This window comes from Carassius auratus, unplaced genomic scaffold (assembly GCF_003368295.1).
Source record: "Carassius auratus strain Wakin unplaced genomic scaffold, ASM336829v1 scaf_tig00000750, whole genome shotgun sequence".
In the NCBI taxonomy this organism is placed as follows: domain Eukaryota; kingdom Metazoa; phylum Chordata; class Actinopteri; order Cypriniformes; family Cyprinidae; genus Carassius; species Carassius auratus.
In genome coordinates this window covers 50,804-66,662 of record NW_020523320.1, presented here as the reverse complement: position 1 = coordinate 66,662, position 15,859 = coordinate 50,804, and the positions used below count along the sequence as shown (strand labels likewise).

The window sequence follows — 15,859 nt, the reverse complement described above, 5'->3', positions numbered from 1 at the left end:
GCAAAACTCCCCATTAAATAATCTGAACAGGATCCAACAGCATGAAAACAATTAAAGACTGAATTTGAGTACGATATTGAAGCAACTTAATTCATGCTAATTTTGTGAACCTTGTCATGTGAATGGCAAAAATCAATTCATATTAATTATGAACAGATGTATAAAAGTACAAACACTCTAATAGTTTTGTAGGGACTCTCTCTGGACACTGACAGGCTCCATCCCCACACAATCCCTACGGTTGGTATATATACACAGCTGCTGCACATATTATTTTACAACTATAAGGCGTTTAAAAAAACAATGTTAGCTTTACAATATACATGTACATTATACTAGCCTTTGCGTGGCATTCCTTTTTTTCGCGGTGGGACATCACTTATTTACAACCCTTGTACTCATGCTTAGCTGAAAGCATGGCTTAGCATTCATTAAATGAGCATGATAAAATAGCTTAGTTTAGTTTTCAATGCCCTTTAGAAACCAAGCAATACCATAAATACTATATCCCGATGAGAGTTGCCGTTCCCGAAACACTTTTATCGATAGCTGTTGAGTTACATCTGGAAAGTGGGCGTGATGCCACTGGGAAGCATGTCAACACATGGGCAAAATAAAATCTGAGTTAGGCACATAGTGCTGCAGAAAGATTTTTTTAGATGTTGTTCGATGTGACAAAGACAGTGATCCATTGATCATTTCTGTTTAAGTTGACTCTCTAGGCAATTTCATGAATATACGATGCTCATAACGGTGTACGCCTTCGCTCGTATCTCTGATGAATGTGATGGTGGTTAGGAATATACCATCTGGAAACAATAATAAAAAATGATATATGAAATGTTCAGTATAGCTCCATCAATGCTTGAACTCATATCTTAAATAAACTCTATTGTCCATCTATCCTACAGCTGCTGAATAATTCCCTCTTTAAAATAACCGTATAAAACAAGTGCCAAGCTATCAGTATTTCCTACATTTTTTCATAATAAAATATAGTCCGTCTCAGTTTGAACCCAGTCATATTTAATATGACCACCAGGACTTACAGTAAGAGAGAAGAACATGTTTGCTTCAGATCTAAGCATATTCCTTGTTGGTGCAATATTCCTCGATTCCCATGCATTCGCAAGAAAGAAAGGCGTTTCGACTTTTCAGGGAAATGATGCCGCATTCTTCTGGCCTTTTAGCGTGCTAAAAATCTATATTTCGGTTCTGATAAATCTATATTCAGTCCGTTCTGAATAGCATCCTATTTTAAGCTGTTCTTTTTTCTGCAGCTTGTTTCCGAACTCATATCAGAAGAGTTCACCAGGAGATGCATTGATCCTGCAACCCATCCTCTTTTGTCAGAGTTTGCCCCTCAAAGGTCGGAAGTCAGTGGGATGTCCTTACATTTGCATCCAAAGGTAACAATTCCGCTGTTCTAACCAAACCTAATAATGTCACCATTGATTGCTCTCTTTTGTCCGGCGTCTGCCATATTCTTCTTCTGTAGTTTCAAAAAGAACTGCCACAGTGCAGCAGATTGCATTTCCTGTAATGGGTATTTTTGGAGTGGTACGGGGATGCCGGAGCAATTACGTCTTCCCACCTTGAGCTTCAGCAAAACCTCTTTCCATTAACAGGAGTTCTGCAGCGATCAATCAAGACATCAGTTTCTCAAAGTCAGTGTAGCTACACAATCTTTAAAAAGTGCTGTTTGAATCACTGGAATTTTCCCCCGTCGACACCGTAAGGCCTGACTTAGGTGGCGCAGTCCTCGGGGGAGAGATCTTAGGGGGAAAATTGGCTGGAATGTTGGAATAAGCACCTCATCGGGTGCAGAGTGTGTGGGTGGGGAAAGTGGAGGCTTTTAGGAGATGGCGATAAAGCTATGGATGGGACACGTGTCTCAGCTGTGGTTATAGGTTCTGCAAGGAGACGGCGAGGAGTCTGGTCGGTAGTCATATTGCCCAGCGCCGTGGGGTAGTATGTGGTGCTGTACACGTTTGTCTGCTGAAGCGGTGAAGGGAAGTAGTTGGTCCTCTCATCCGGCAGCAAATTGTTCTTATTCAGAGTCTTGTGGAGAAAACCAAATAAAGGAGTGTTAGATGAGCTGAGAGGCAAACAACTATCTATCAGTCTCTGAGATGAAACACCACTGATCTCACAGTCTGCAAACCTCTTGTGACCTTGAGAACTAAAAAGAACAGAATATGAGAATGCTGAAAGCACACGGCAAGATCTCACACCTTCAGCTTAACACATGCAAACTCATATCCAGCTAGTTTCTTTAAGGGACAGGGTGCAATATCTGCACCACTAGCATGTTTGAGCAGCTGTACAACACTAGCACTCTTGACCAGTGGTATTGAGTTTGTAGATCTCAGAGTCTTATAATGAAGGAGAGACCACAGCCACATCTAAGGACCAGAGTATCATAGAACTTCGAATGGGGTCTTTTGACTTGGACAACATAGCGACTACAAAGCCAGACAACTGAAGAATGACATAATGTGCTAAATATCACTCAGAATACTGTAGAACTACACAGCAACATGTTAAAATAACTTAACACTCCCCAGCAACTGCATAGCAAGGTTTAAAAACCCCACCCAGAACACTTTAGCAACCACAACGCAAGATGCTAAAAATCATTGAAGAACACACTAACCGCATGCTGTAACTCTGTAAACACCTCATAGTGACATGATAAAAACACTTTTCAGCAACTGCAAACGCGGTGAAAACCATACAACCCACCCAAGCATAGCAACATGCTAAAGAACAGCAACAGTGACAGCAACCACACAGCAACATTTTAAAAACCATATAGAGCACCATAGCATTTAGCAACATGCTAAAATCACTAAAGACGGTCCTAAAATAAAACGTGTTTATTTTTTTTTAAATATACATTTTTTTGCACTAAAAATCTTTTTATCTGCACTGTTTGTTCACTTTACTGATTTGCACTCTATCTGCCATGTGCCTTGCGCTGCTGTATTTAACTTATTTTAAATTTTATTACATGTCTTTTTGACATTCCCTTATTGTATAGTTGTATCTACATTTATATTTGATCTAGATTTTCAGGCTCTACTGTTAATGTTATCTGTGTGCACCGGGGGTCTGAGAGTAACGCAATTTCGATTTCTGTATGCATGTACTGTACATGTGGAAGAATTGACAATAAAGCAGACTTGACTTGGACTTGACTATCACTCAGAACACTCTAGAAACTGTATGGCAAAATGTTAAAACAAAATAGAACTCTCCAGATATCTGGATAGCAACATGCTAAAAAAAGCACCCAGAACACTTTAGCAACTTCACAGCAGTGTGTTAAAAACAACCCAGAATATACCAGCAGCTGCATAGCAATGCTAAAACCATGCAGAACACCCTAGCCATCACAAAGCAACATGCTAATTGTTAAACCCTAGCAACCTTACAAAAGTACATTATGTAAAAAAAAGAAAGAAAAAAAAACACTCAGAAAACTCTAGAAACTGCATAACCACAAATTAACCATAGTTTAAAAGGATAGTTCACCCAAAAATCCCAAGGCATCCTAGGCATGTCTAACATTCCTCTTTCAGACAAACACATTCAGAGTTACATTCAACATTGTCCTGTCTGTTCCAATCTGTATAATTGCAGTGAATGGTGCCCCTGTTTCTGAAACCAAAAAAAGGAATCCATCCGTCATAAAACAACACCGCACAGCTCCAGGGTGTTAAAAAGGCCTTCTGAAGTGAAACAATGCATTAGTTTAATAATAATGTAGATGCTTAAAACTTTATAAACTGTAATGTCCAGCTTCCGGTCGCTCAAGCAGGCACATTCACAACAAGGCAGTCAAGTGTATGACATACAGTAGGTGAAATAAATTAATTTCCTCTTTTCCAATGTGATATGGGATGAGAAAAGGAAGAAAAGCGAGGTCAGCAAAAGACCCTTGTCCAAAACATCATATGCTACAACCATGTGCATTTTTCTTCAACCTTGGCCACTGCAGACACCATCTGAAAACATCCAACGTGATTAAAAGAAACTGACATGTTTATGTTCTCTGCATTTTAATCCGGTGAATGTTTTTTTTTCTCATAATTTAACAAGTTAATTCATTCAACATTTTATTTCAGCTTTTTTCTTAAAATGTAACTATTGTTTTTCTTGAAATTGAATGACTTTTTCTTTCTCGTAATTTAAAGAGTTTTTTTCTCAATATTTTATTTGAACATTATATTTAATGACTTTAAACATGATGGTTTTATGTTTTATTATTGTTTTGCCCTAATCCCCATCTGTAGGTTACAAATGGGAATTGATCATCCAAATAAAAAACAAAATAAAAACATGGTTACTTCACTTTTACTATAATAAAACCATGATTAATCTTCCTAAAGTCAGAATACCACAGCAACCACAAAGCAACAAAAACAATCTGACCATCCTAACAACCTTATAGCAAAATGCTAACGTTTTCTAATTTCTGTTAAAACCACTCAGAACTCCACAGAGACCACACAGTAACATTTAACACCTTTCAGATATCCCTGTTTTAGCAACTGTACAGCAACCCTATCACCACAATAGGATGAGATAGAGAAATCAGGTTATTTTTGCGATTCTGTTTGGAGGTACTAGAGAAGCAGAAATGACACACTGCATCTTTAAATATGTAAGACTTCTGAATGAAGTCCACAGCCGATAAGCTCGATAATTCAAAAGTTGTGAACCCGTGGGTCATGGATGAAGGTAACGTGTGTGTGTGTATGAAATGTAGAGCTCTCAAGAAATTTCATTTGTCCAGCTCTAAAAAAACGTAGCTCAGTTACTGGGTGATTGAAGCTTTGAAACATATTAGACTGATTTGAGTGACTCACCATAGCCGAGATTTGCTGTGCAACAATAATAGTTTTCAATACATGGCAAATACATCTCCATTTTTAGTCTGAACAAGATAGATAAAATTGTGTTTTTATCCAAAAGTCAATAAGTGACAAGTGAAGGGAATGCTAGCTGCTATTATGATACCAAATTACACCTTCCTGACTGTGGTACCTTTAGCAGGCTTTTGACAAACCCTTTCCTGAGCGAAATCGGGATATTCATCCTGATTTACAATGCGGCTCTCAATGTGGCGGATGCTTATTCAAACACCCATCAATCAGAGAGGCCTCCGTGTCACACGTTTAATATCACACAGCCATCTGCACACCGCTGTGCTCTGGGAATACATGGACAGAGGCCCGAGTGATGGCCTTTTGCAAATGGCCGCTTCTTTCTCTCGATCCACTCATATTGGCCAAGTCTCATAATGAGTTTCGAGTGAGTGGTGGCCATGCAGAAGATCGATGGAAAAAGTGGCAAAAGGCTCGCGCAGGTGTCACAGCAAGGACACGAGTGGAGGGAGAGCGAGCCGAGCCAAACTAATTGGATGAGCTCGACGATCAGTCACAACCAGCTGTGGGAGTCCACTGAGCGGCTGCTGCTTAAACAGCCTAATGGAGCCCATTAATAAAGACGGAGTGTGTGCCAGGAACCGCGTGCAGCCAGAAGAGGCGGCTAAACAAGCGGCCGTGGGGAGACTGAAACCAGCGGTAATCACCAAACTATCAGTTATCTAGTGATGCTCATTTCGGACAAAACAAACGAGTGTGCTACACGATAGAGTTCGGTTACTTGGCTGCTCACAACTTTTCCTGATAGCTCATCCGTGGGGAAATGTAAAAGTAAAATGTCATTTTCTGATGTTGAAATACATCTTAATTTGCAGGGAGTATATAAAAGGCTTTTCTGGGCACATTCCCATGAAAAGGGTAAACGCTGTGTCTGTCTCTGTGGTGCTATCGAAACATTGATCTGTTTGATTGAGCAACCTGATGAGCCTAACATCTGCGAAAAAAGGTTTGAATATGGTCAAATGTGTAAAACGGAGATATTAAACACACTTTTAAGCAGCTGAGAAGATTCTGAAAGTTGCCAAAATACATAAATACAAACAGGCTCCGCAATCTGCCAAAGTCCACTGAGTTTCACGTGGAATTCTAAGGCCACAGTTTCCAAGTCGGCATATATTAGAAACTCATCTTCAGGCTCACACAAAATCTGAACAGATCTCTGCAGAATTACAATGACTGCTATTTCCAAGAGGTCTAAAAATCCTTGCCTTTTGAGTGTTTATTAAAATATATTTCAAAATTTGATTATGCATTCAGTATCAATGAGAGTGCAGTTTTATTAGCACATATTAGCATGTTTTCTTCAGGATTCTTTGATGGATAAAAAGTTTAAGAGAACAGCATTTATTTGAAAAATAAATAGATTTGTGACATTGTAATGGCTGCAAAGTGCATTTGGGATACACCAGACCAATACTGACAAGAAATAGTCTTTACCTCTCCATATAAATTTCACTACATTGCAAACTAATATAATTCGTTGTATTTCTGAATTTTGCATAGAGGGATGCACCGAAATTTCAGATGCTGAAAATTATCGGCTGAAAATGACATTTATGGTTTTTGACTGAAAGAGAAAAATGCCAGAATTTTCATTTCTGTGCATCCCTATATAAATGTGTGCATGATTAACTTCTAAATAACTTTGCACCTCATCACATTTCCTGAAATGAAGACATCACCATCTAAACAAATCAAAAAAATCCCACTCATTCAAGAGAGTCTTGTTCATGATCAACAACAACATGCTAAACCCCGTCCACTGTTTAAAAAAGAACTATGAGAATAATTTTCTTATGATTATGGTGTCAAAACTGACCTTAAACTCCATGGGTGTGTATTTCTCATTCTTTGGTGTGGTGTTGCCCTTGTAGTTGAGGTGGTTGGGAGTGGTGGGATGGATGACAGCAGACTCCTGTGAGGGCTTGTGGAACCGCTGACAGTACACATACACCAGGAAGGACAGTAGACCGGCACCCAGGAAGCACGACACACCTGTAGCTATCAGGTGAAGCAGAGTGAACCCTGGGAAAACAAGAGAAGACCATATTAACGTAACCGTTTTTCTGCAAATAACTGTAATATGTTGGCATTTTCATCCAGACATTTGACTAAGTATGCTTTTTCAAATAATTAGACAATATAGACATCCTTATCAGTGAATTTGGAGCGATTTGGCACCATTGAATCCCTCATCATTAACGCTACATGTCCGGAGCCATCAACCACCGGTAGGCAGTTGCTTCGAAGCATCTGGCTGAATGATGCAGTACAGAGGGACAGTGCTGTGATTAGCCGGTCGATGTGACAGACCGGGCATCCTGCCGGTCTGACCCGTAATGAGTGTGAAATGTGATTGAAGAGAGCAAACGCCATACCCCGCCATGAACTGCTCTAATTGGACAACGCTCACTCAGGAGAGCACCACTGCTGGAGCATGATGGGTAATATGTGCTGCCACCTGGAGAAACCCCACATTGGCACTGCAGTGCCAACTCTGAGGGCAGCCATTGCTCGATGTGGCCTGGATCCACAAACCTAAAAAGCACCGCTGTATTTTTCGTCTGGTGCATGCACTGGAAAGGCAGCACCTCTGCATGGGAGAGCCACAAGAGCCATGGAACACCACACATGAGAAACTGAAGATCAGCAGTGTGAATTATGAAGTTCACTCACTTAAACCTGCTTAGCGATTCCATTTCTGAGTTCGGGATGAAAAGGGGCTTACATGAAACATGACACACAAGCAGCACATTGCTACATGTCTTTGAGCATTCACGAGAGCGTTCATGCATAAGCGCATACTAACGTGGTGGACACCATACAAACATATCGGTCAAAGCACTTACCCCCACACTGCTGGTCCTTCTCATAGCTAGACGCAGGGAGAATTGCTGTGTAGAGAAAGAGATGTATAGTTAGTGACTGCTCACACAGGATGAGCTCTTGCAAGGGTCTTGAGCTCTTTCTGAATGTCTTGAACTGATGCCAAACATCTTTCAAAGTGACAAGGCATCTTAAAAACACAACGATTGTGGTTTGAGATGCATCGGAACAGTCACAGACATCCATCTAGAGCAGTAGCTGTCAAGTAGTTTAGCTTCAAAATCGAGATTGGTGTAGCTCAACCAGTAGAGCATGTCGACAGCAACGCCAGTGTCATGGGTTTGCCTTCCCGGGACCACATGAACGTAAACCCAGAATGCAATGCAAGTTTCTTTGGATAAAATCAAAATTGTTTATTTGTTATTTTGTTATTGTTTTTATTTGGAGTACTACTTGTGCACAATGCACATGTTTAATATCAAGACTAAAATGTGTTTTAAAGTCATGTTTAATGAGGATTGTATGATTTTTTTTTAATAAAATCAGTCTGGAAAATATACCTTAAATGTACCTGAAGTGTACTTGCAATAGTTCCACTTCAGCACAATCAACTAAGTATATCTAAGTATATCTTTAGTTGAACTTCAGCACTACTTCTGCACAATTAAAGTGCATTAAGCACAAAATTAGTTGTTCCAATTTAGCAGACTTTAAGTACACCAGTTTGGAATATTAAAGTACAATTGCAGGGTATTTTATTAAGTACATAAATATGAAAATGTCTTTGTAGTAGCCTTTCAAATACATTTAAGTATCTTTATTTTTCACTAGGGGTAGAACTGTCAGATGCTTATAAATGTAAATTTTTCATTAGACATGAAGTGCCGACTAAAAATAATACTCTCTCTATATATATCTATATATATACATATATATATATATATATATATATATATACATATATATATATATATATATATATATATATATATATATATATATATATATATATATATATATATATATATATATATATATACATATATATATATATATATATATATATACATACATATATATATATATATATATATATATATATATATATATATATATATATATGAAATGCATAGATGCAACAATATGCAAAATTATTCATTTCTTTATAAAAAGGATGTGCAGCCTTGATGTCAACATCAAAAACCATGAAACATCCTTTTAAAAGCTAATAAGCTATTTTCTACAGTAACTATGCATGGTTAGTCACACTTTATTTTATTAATGCATTTAGTGCACTTTTTTTCTATTTTGTTGCTCAGTTTGAGTAGTGACCAACAATTTTGGGTTGCAACCAACAATCTAACCATAAACTAACAATTTAAAAATGGAGCAGGCTGGTGCAAGAAAAAGTCCTGTGAGCAGGTCATTACATGCTCCCTTGTCTTGCTTTCATTTGCTGAATTACAGCCAAAATGTGAACCATCATATCCTACTCTACTTTCCCATTTCAAAAGCAACCTTCCTGGAAGTTGGGTGATTCAAATAGCTATAGATCTGAGTGGTGAGGAAGTCCTGTTTTGTACCTGAGGGATGAGCAGGTCTGCAGTGATAAAATACAGGAAATCACATCAAAGCCTGTAAGTCGGGTCGCATGAAAATGATTATATTATTATGCTTCCATCACATATTACGTTATTCAAATAGTTGCAAGCTATTTTTCAAAATAAAACTTTAAATGCTCATTTAGTGTAAATATTCCATTTTGGTTGAAATAATGAGCTGCACTTCGATGGGAATGCCATTTTTCACTGCTGCGATGGTGTCTAAGGTTCTCTATTAACACCCAGAGTCATGCTTTTCAAGCTCTATCTGAAATCACCACAAAGAGCAGAGACGGGTATGGGGGGAGATGTTTTGATTGAGATGCACAATTCTCCTTGATCTCCTCACCGTCTAAGACACCTCAGGATTTGGAACCCGTTTCCCAAAATTGGAGAGAAATTGGATGTGAGGCTGCCTTTTGGCATAACATTAATATTAATTAGAGTGTCTGATTCACTTGGTATTCCGCTCTGATAACTCGTGTTCTCGCAGGCCGGGTGCATTCAGTTCTTCACTTTGAACACTTCCACTCCACCAGCCAGAGTAATGAATAAGCGCAAGTAAACATATTACATCTAATCTATTAGAAACAACAGCGAGTTTGACAGGGTTTAAAGTGTATGTTTATTTAATAAGAGTAACACTGCAACAGGGAAACGCTTTGCTTTATAATGGGATAGTCAGACGCCTTGTGAATATGTGTGTGTGTGTGTTTATAGCTCTCGCTCACCTGGGATCTCATTGCAGTCTCGGTGCTGGGAGCTGTTTCCCACACATGGTGTGGATTGAGCCCCACACACTCGACTGCGCAGCTGCAGGCCCGAGTCATCACACTCAGACCACACCGACCAGGCCATCCACCCACCTGCACAAAGACACGGGCATAAACACAGGATTTAAAGGAACAGTTCATCTAAAAATGAACACTCTTGTCATCATTTACTCGCGTCATTTCTTATGTCATTCACACTGTCAAGCACCAAAATGCTATGTATATGTATACTGTATGCATAAATGTTTAATAAACTGGTCCAAATCACTATATTCTAAGTCAAGGTTTCCAAGACGGGGATAAAATTTTTTTTAATGCAAAATTAAAATAGATAAAGAGGGTTGCACAGTTAATCAAAATTAAAGAGAAGTGGCACTATATTTTTGAGTAATTATCAAATCAAAGGCTATCATTTAAATAAAGCTGCAGTAAGGAACTTTTGATGCTCTAGCAGTTACTAAAAAGAACTGCTTGCGTCTTGCAGAAGAACATCGTAGCCGGAACTACTTCTCTTTGTTTATGTCTATGAAGAATCACAAAGGTACTGGGTTACTCCGCCGCGGTATCCCCGAAGCAATCTAAAATAGTCCGAATATAAACACTTATTATAGGTGCACCCTAGTGATTCAGGACAAGCTAAAAACACGGTTTGGAAAATGGATTCATGGTGTACTCGCTTATTATATACATTTTTCTACATTTTGAACACAAACAAAGTTACGGAGCGCAGCTCTGATTGGTTGTTTTTTACCGGGAGCGGATGACTTTCTGCAAATGGCAATAGGACCACTGGGAGGAGCCAGAGGAGCTTGATTTTTTTCACAGATTATCTGTCTCATATTCTACTGTCAGGACATAATGACAGGTTTAACAAATATGGAAAAAATATTTTTTTACAAAAGTTCCCTACAGCACCTTTAAATAATGATACAGTGTGATATAATATTATAATTAGTAAATGCTGCTTCTCACAAACTCAATCATTGCATGTGATGCAAGTTAAATGAAAATGTGGGAACACAGTGTGTGCTAGGTTCTCTTCATGTACATTTGCATAATTTCCTAAATGTTTGTGGACAGAACTGTACAGCATTTTACTAGTATTTCACTAAAATAAAGTGTAAGGATTTTAAATGTTAGGTTTGCATATGTTTTGTGACCATTAACCATCATCAGAGAACTATGAATATGCAAATTTATTGTTAAATTATTGAAATATTAACTTAAATGTATTCACCTGCATAGAAAAGAGAATTCAGTAAATTATTTAAAATAGTTTTTTGTGCTTCGTTGCACATTTTGTTGTTACAAAAAAGAATGAAAATCATAGGTTTGGAACAACTTAACAGTGAGTAAATGATGAGAATTTAATTTTTAATTTTTTCAGTTAAACTCTCCCTTTAAATGGAGCGTTCTGATTTTGGCCATCCTTACAGTTCAGAGGCAATCTAACCAGAGCGCTGCCGACTCAACAGCCCACCCACACGCATGAAACAAACACCGCCAGAGTCACACGAGGAGGAAGAAATAATCACAGTCTGATGCAACACTTTCACAGCAAGTGAACCAAGAACTTTACTTAGAAGAAACTTTGATTTAAAATGTATTTGTTTGCTGGGAAAATCCAATCTGTAAATAGACACATTCCTTTCATGTTTCAGCTTTTAAGATGCTTGTCTAGACCATACACAGTCTTATAACTCTCCCAGAGCCTAACAAATTTGTCATTTATGAAGGGGGCCGCCAGGGGCCAAATGTTTGAATCAAGGATCCAAAAGACTTTAAGATCAGTAGCAACTAGTCCCAGTCAATATCATAGTATTTCAGAAAAAGCAGATCCACTTTTAACAATGATAAAAGGCAGCCTCAATAACTGCTACATTAATCTTCATTTATTTTCCTTAAGCAAACAATATGTCATGAACAATTTTTAAAGCGGAATCCTAATGTAATGGAACCTTATAAGTGACCAATATGGGATGTTTTTCATTCTGGGTTTACTCTTAGTATCTTTACAGGGACTTAATTTTATTGATTGATAATTAATTATCAAAAGCATGGATTTGAGGTGATAATCAGTGAGTCAAAGGCAATACAAATGTAGTGTATAATTTGTTATAGCTATAGGGCTTTACATCCAATCTTCATAATATTTCAGTTTTGTCTTAAAGAGACATTTTTAAAGTGATGGCATCAGAATGTGACAACAGAGCTTAGCACCGCCACAGTCTGCTTGCACACAGCACACCTCTATATGCATGCAGCTCACATATGGCACCATCTGTAGCCTGGAGGACCCCAGAAGCCCCTCTCAGAATCTGAAGTATGTTACTGGTGATTGAAAGGTCTGAAATAATTCCTTCAATTCAATGATGATCAGTTGGTCATAAACTATCCCATTAAAAAGACCAGCAAATGTTGTGCTGTGGATGCTCACATGGCTTCTTAAAGGGGTAGTTCACCTGAAAAGTTTAAATTCTGTCATTGATGAACCCAGTGCCACTGCCATAATCGGGCCGTGCAAGGCTAATAGCCTCAGACCTGTAGCACTGAGGCAAAAATAGTGCTGTGTTTCCACCGTCAGGTCAGAAGCTCTGCAGCGCATCACTAAAACCAACCCTCTCAGGTTTACATGCCTCTCAGGAACAACGTCATACAACCCCATCATTTCACCAAGAAACAGAAGTTATTGGAAAACTAATAAGAAATAAGTCACTGGAACTAGCGTGATCACAAAACTAACACTATAAAAGAAGACTTTGTTTGCATGCTTTGTTAAATATATTTAAATCCAAAAGAATCCATGTTTTACCATAATAAGTAATACATAGATCACAATTAATTAATCAGGATTGAAAATTAGTCACACAGAAATAAGGCGTTATGAACATGCTTGCTGAACATGCCTGCTTATTCAGTCGAGTCTGTTTCTGTTTATTTGTAGTCACGTTATACTACATCACATTTAGAAAGAATGATCATTTCTATATTTTTACTCTCGAGCCGAGACATATGACAGATAAAATGTTACATGTTTACTAGGGGTGCTCCTATCACGATCGGCCGATCGTTATGCGCATCTCGTCAGTAAAGCCGGTTTTCTTATCAGCGGTTAATTCCATCAGGTGCGTGATTTCACATAGAGCAGCTGTTACTACACAGAGCCGTTGTTAATAGAGAAGATGCGCAAATCACGTTAATTTTCAGCGTTTTTTGGCGCATCTTCTCAGTTAACAACGGCTCTGTGTAGTAACAGCTGCTCTATGTGAAATCACGCACCTGATGGAATTAACCGCTGATTAGAGAACCGGCTTTACTGACGAGATGCGCATTAACGATCGGCCTGTCGTGATCGGAGCACCCCTAATGTTTACTATGGTAAAGTTAATGCTGTGTTTCTGCCTTGTGTGGTGATTATAATCCACATCGGATCAAGTTATTTCAAACACACTCTGCCAACTAAAAGTGAGTTTTGAGGTCAACTTATTTGAAAAAGTTTTTAATGCTGGTGTTTACGTAATAAGCTTCATGAAATGATCCACAGCACTGATGCTCTCCAGATGCAGAGAAACTCCGCCTTTGTTCATAACCACTCCTCTAGCCCCAGCTGGCCCAGGCCGTTGGCCCCAAGGAAGCACCGATGAGGCACGATTGAGCACCAGAAGTGACAGTGGAAACGCAACTGGCCCTGGCATGCACTAGCACACGTGCTTTTGGCCCGACAGTGGAAACGTAGGTACTGACTTACCGCAGAGCACACACACACAAAAAAAAAACTCTATGGAGACAAATGCTGAGACATTTCAAAATATCTTTTTTTGGAGTTCCATACAGTTATACAGGTTTAGCATGAGGTGAGGGAGAAAAGTATGCCAGATTTCTCATTTGTAGAGTGAATTATCCATTTAAATAGCTCAGCCAGCACAATTTCCTCTGTTGACCATCCTCATCAGTTAAGTTTTGCTGGTGAATACAATTTCAATGCTGATCAACCATGCTAATCTAAGCTGAACTTTTCAGCAGGGTTGAAACTTTCGGAGGAAGTCCAGTCGTAATTATCTTTTATTTAAACAACCAAAAATAATAATAATTTACAGGAAAACGTAATTAAAAAGAATTCTGAGATTTTTTTTTTTTTTTTAAACTAAACAAAACAAAAAAACAATTACCTTTTATATTTTTATTCCATGATGGAAATAAGCATCCATAGCTGTATAGTTCTCCATGTTTTTAAATGGTGGTAAAAATGGGTGCTGATGGACAGATGACACACTGAAAACCAAATGTATCTTGTGCTTACAGACAGAGGTAGAGCTCAATTTGGAGAGCCTTGATGTTTTTGTAGCACATTTAACTTAAAGCATTTTTTATCCCATTTGAGGTTCTGGATTGGAACTGATCTTACCATCACAGGTGTACGTGTTGCAAAGAGCCTCCTCTGTGTGCAACCCGATGCAGATGTCCCCTCCATTGGCAGGGGCAGGGCTAGTGCATGTGCGCGTTCGTTGATAGTGCCCACCTCCACAGGGCACCGAACACTGCGACCATGATGACCAGCAAGACCAGGCGCCTTTAACTGCACAGACCAAACATGTACAAACAAATACAACATACAAAGACAAACACAAAACAATCAGGCAAGGACGGGGACACAATCATCCAAGCATCAGATAAGCGGATGCAAATGCAGCGCAAACAAGAAAGACTGAGCGGAGGATGCAAACAAAATGTACCGAACACAAACATTAAAAAGCATCAATCAAACAGGCAAACAACAAAACAATAAAAAAATGGACATCATTGGAAATTCCCACAAGGCGGACAAGGCAAGCAGACATCTGTTATGGGATGCTATGGTTATCCGGACATTCAAAGTTCAGGGCAGAATGGAGGTTCAAACTGCTTTATTTGACCCACAAAGCTCCTCACCAAACACTTGAGACTTCTTGTTACAATGAACACCAGCTGTTCACCTCCATTTCATAGTTTATCCTGTTGTTAAATCTAGATTAAGGTGGTGACTGATATCTAGCTGGTCCAAGATAGTCACCATAGAACAGCTTGACCACCTGAAGCTAGTATAACCAACTTGTTTGTAGATTATCTAGTAGCTAGAAACCAGCTATCATGTTCCACAGCTATCACCATAAACTGTATTTTCCAGCACTGACCAGGATAGAAGCACTTTTGTTGTGCAGTTTCTTCTCACTTTAACAGGCCCTGCCACCATCCTCTTGACGTCTCATCAGACTGATGGAGGGGAAGGTTATGGGTGGCTCCTTCTCTCTGCACTGGAAAGCACTGTTTAACCTCAGTGGATTAGCATGTGTGTACTGGGGCACGACTGAAGTGTAAAGGCAGACCGACTGCAATCACAGTGAGTCCAGCAACCCTGCAACACTGAAGGAGTGCATGTCTGAGGTCAAAAGAATGATTAAAATGGTTGTGTCTGAATCCATGTGCCCTACTCCCTTTCCTTCTGCTTTGTTATTTCAATCCTATTTTCCCTTTCTGCCTGAGTGGAAAACACCAGCATAGCAAATACTGTGGGTGTCGTTCATTTGTCACACTCAGAGAGAGTTTAGAGTGGACAATGCATTGGCAAGTAGCTGTCAATACGTCTAAAGAAACACACAAAACCATCTGTTTGGAACTTCCAGGGTGATTGGTCAGATAATTTGCACTGTGAAGGATTCGCACTTTCAAA

The 15,859-nt window shown here is 38.9% G+C and overlaps 1 pseudogene; it reads right to left on the bottom strand.

Moving 5' to 3' along the window:
• Window positions 1–1,571: 1,571 nt before the first annotated feature.
• LOC113069074 (semaphorin-5B-like) overlaps window positions 1,572–15,859 on the bottom strand; it is a 60,414-nt pseudogene continuing 46,126 nt past the window's right edge.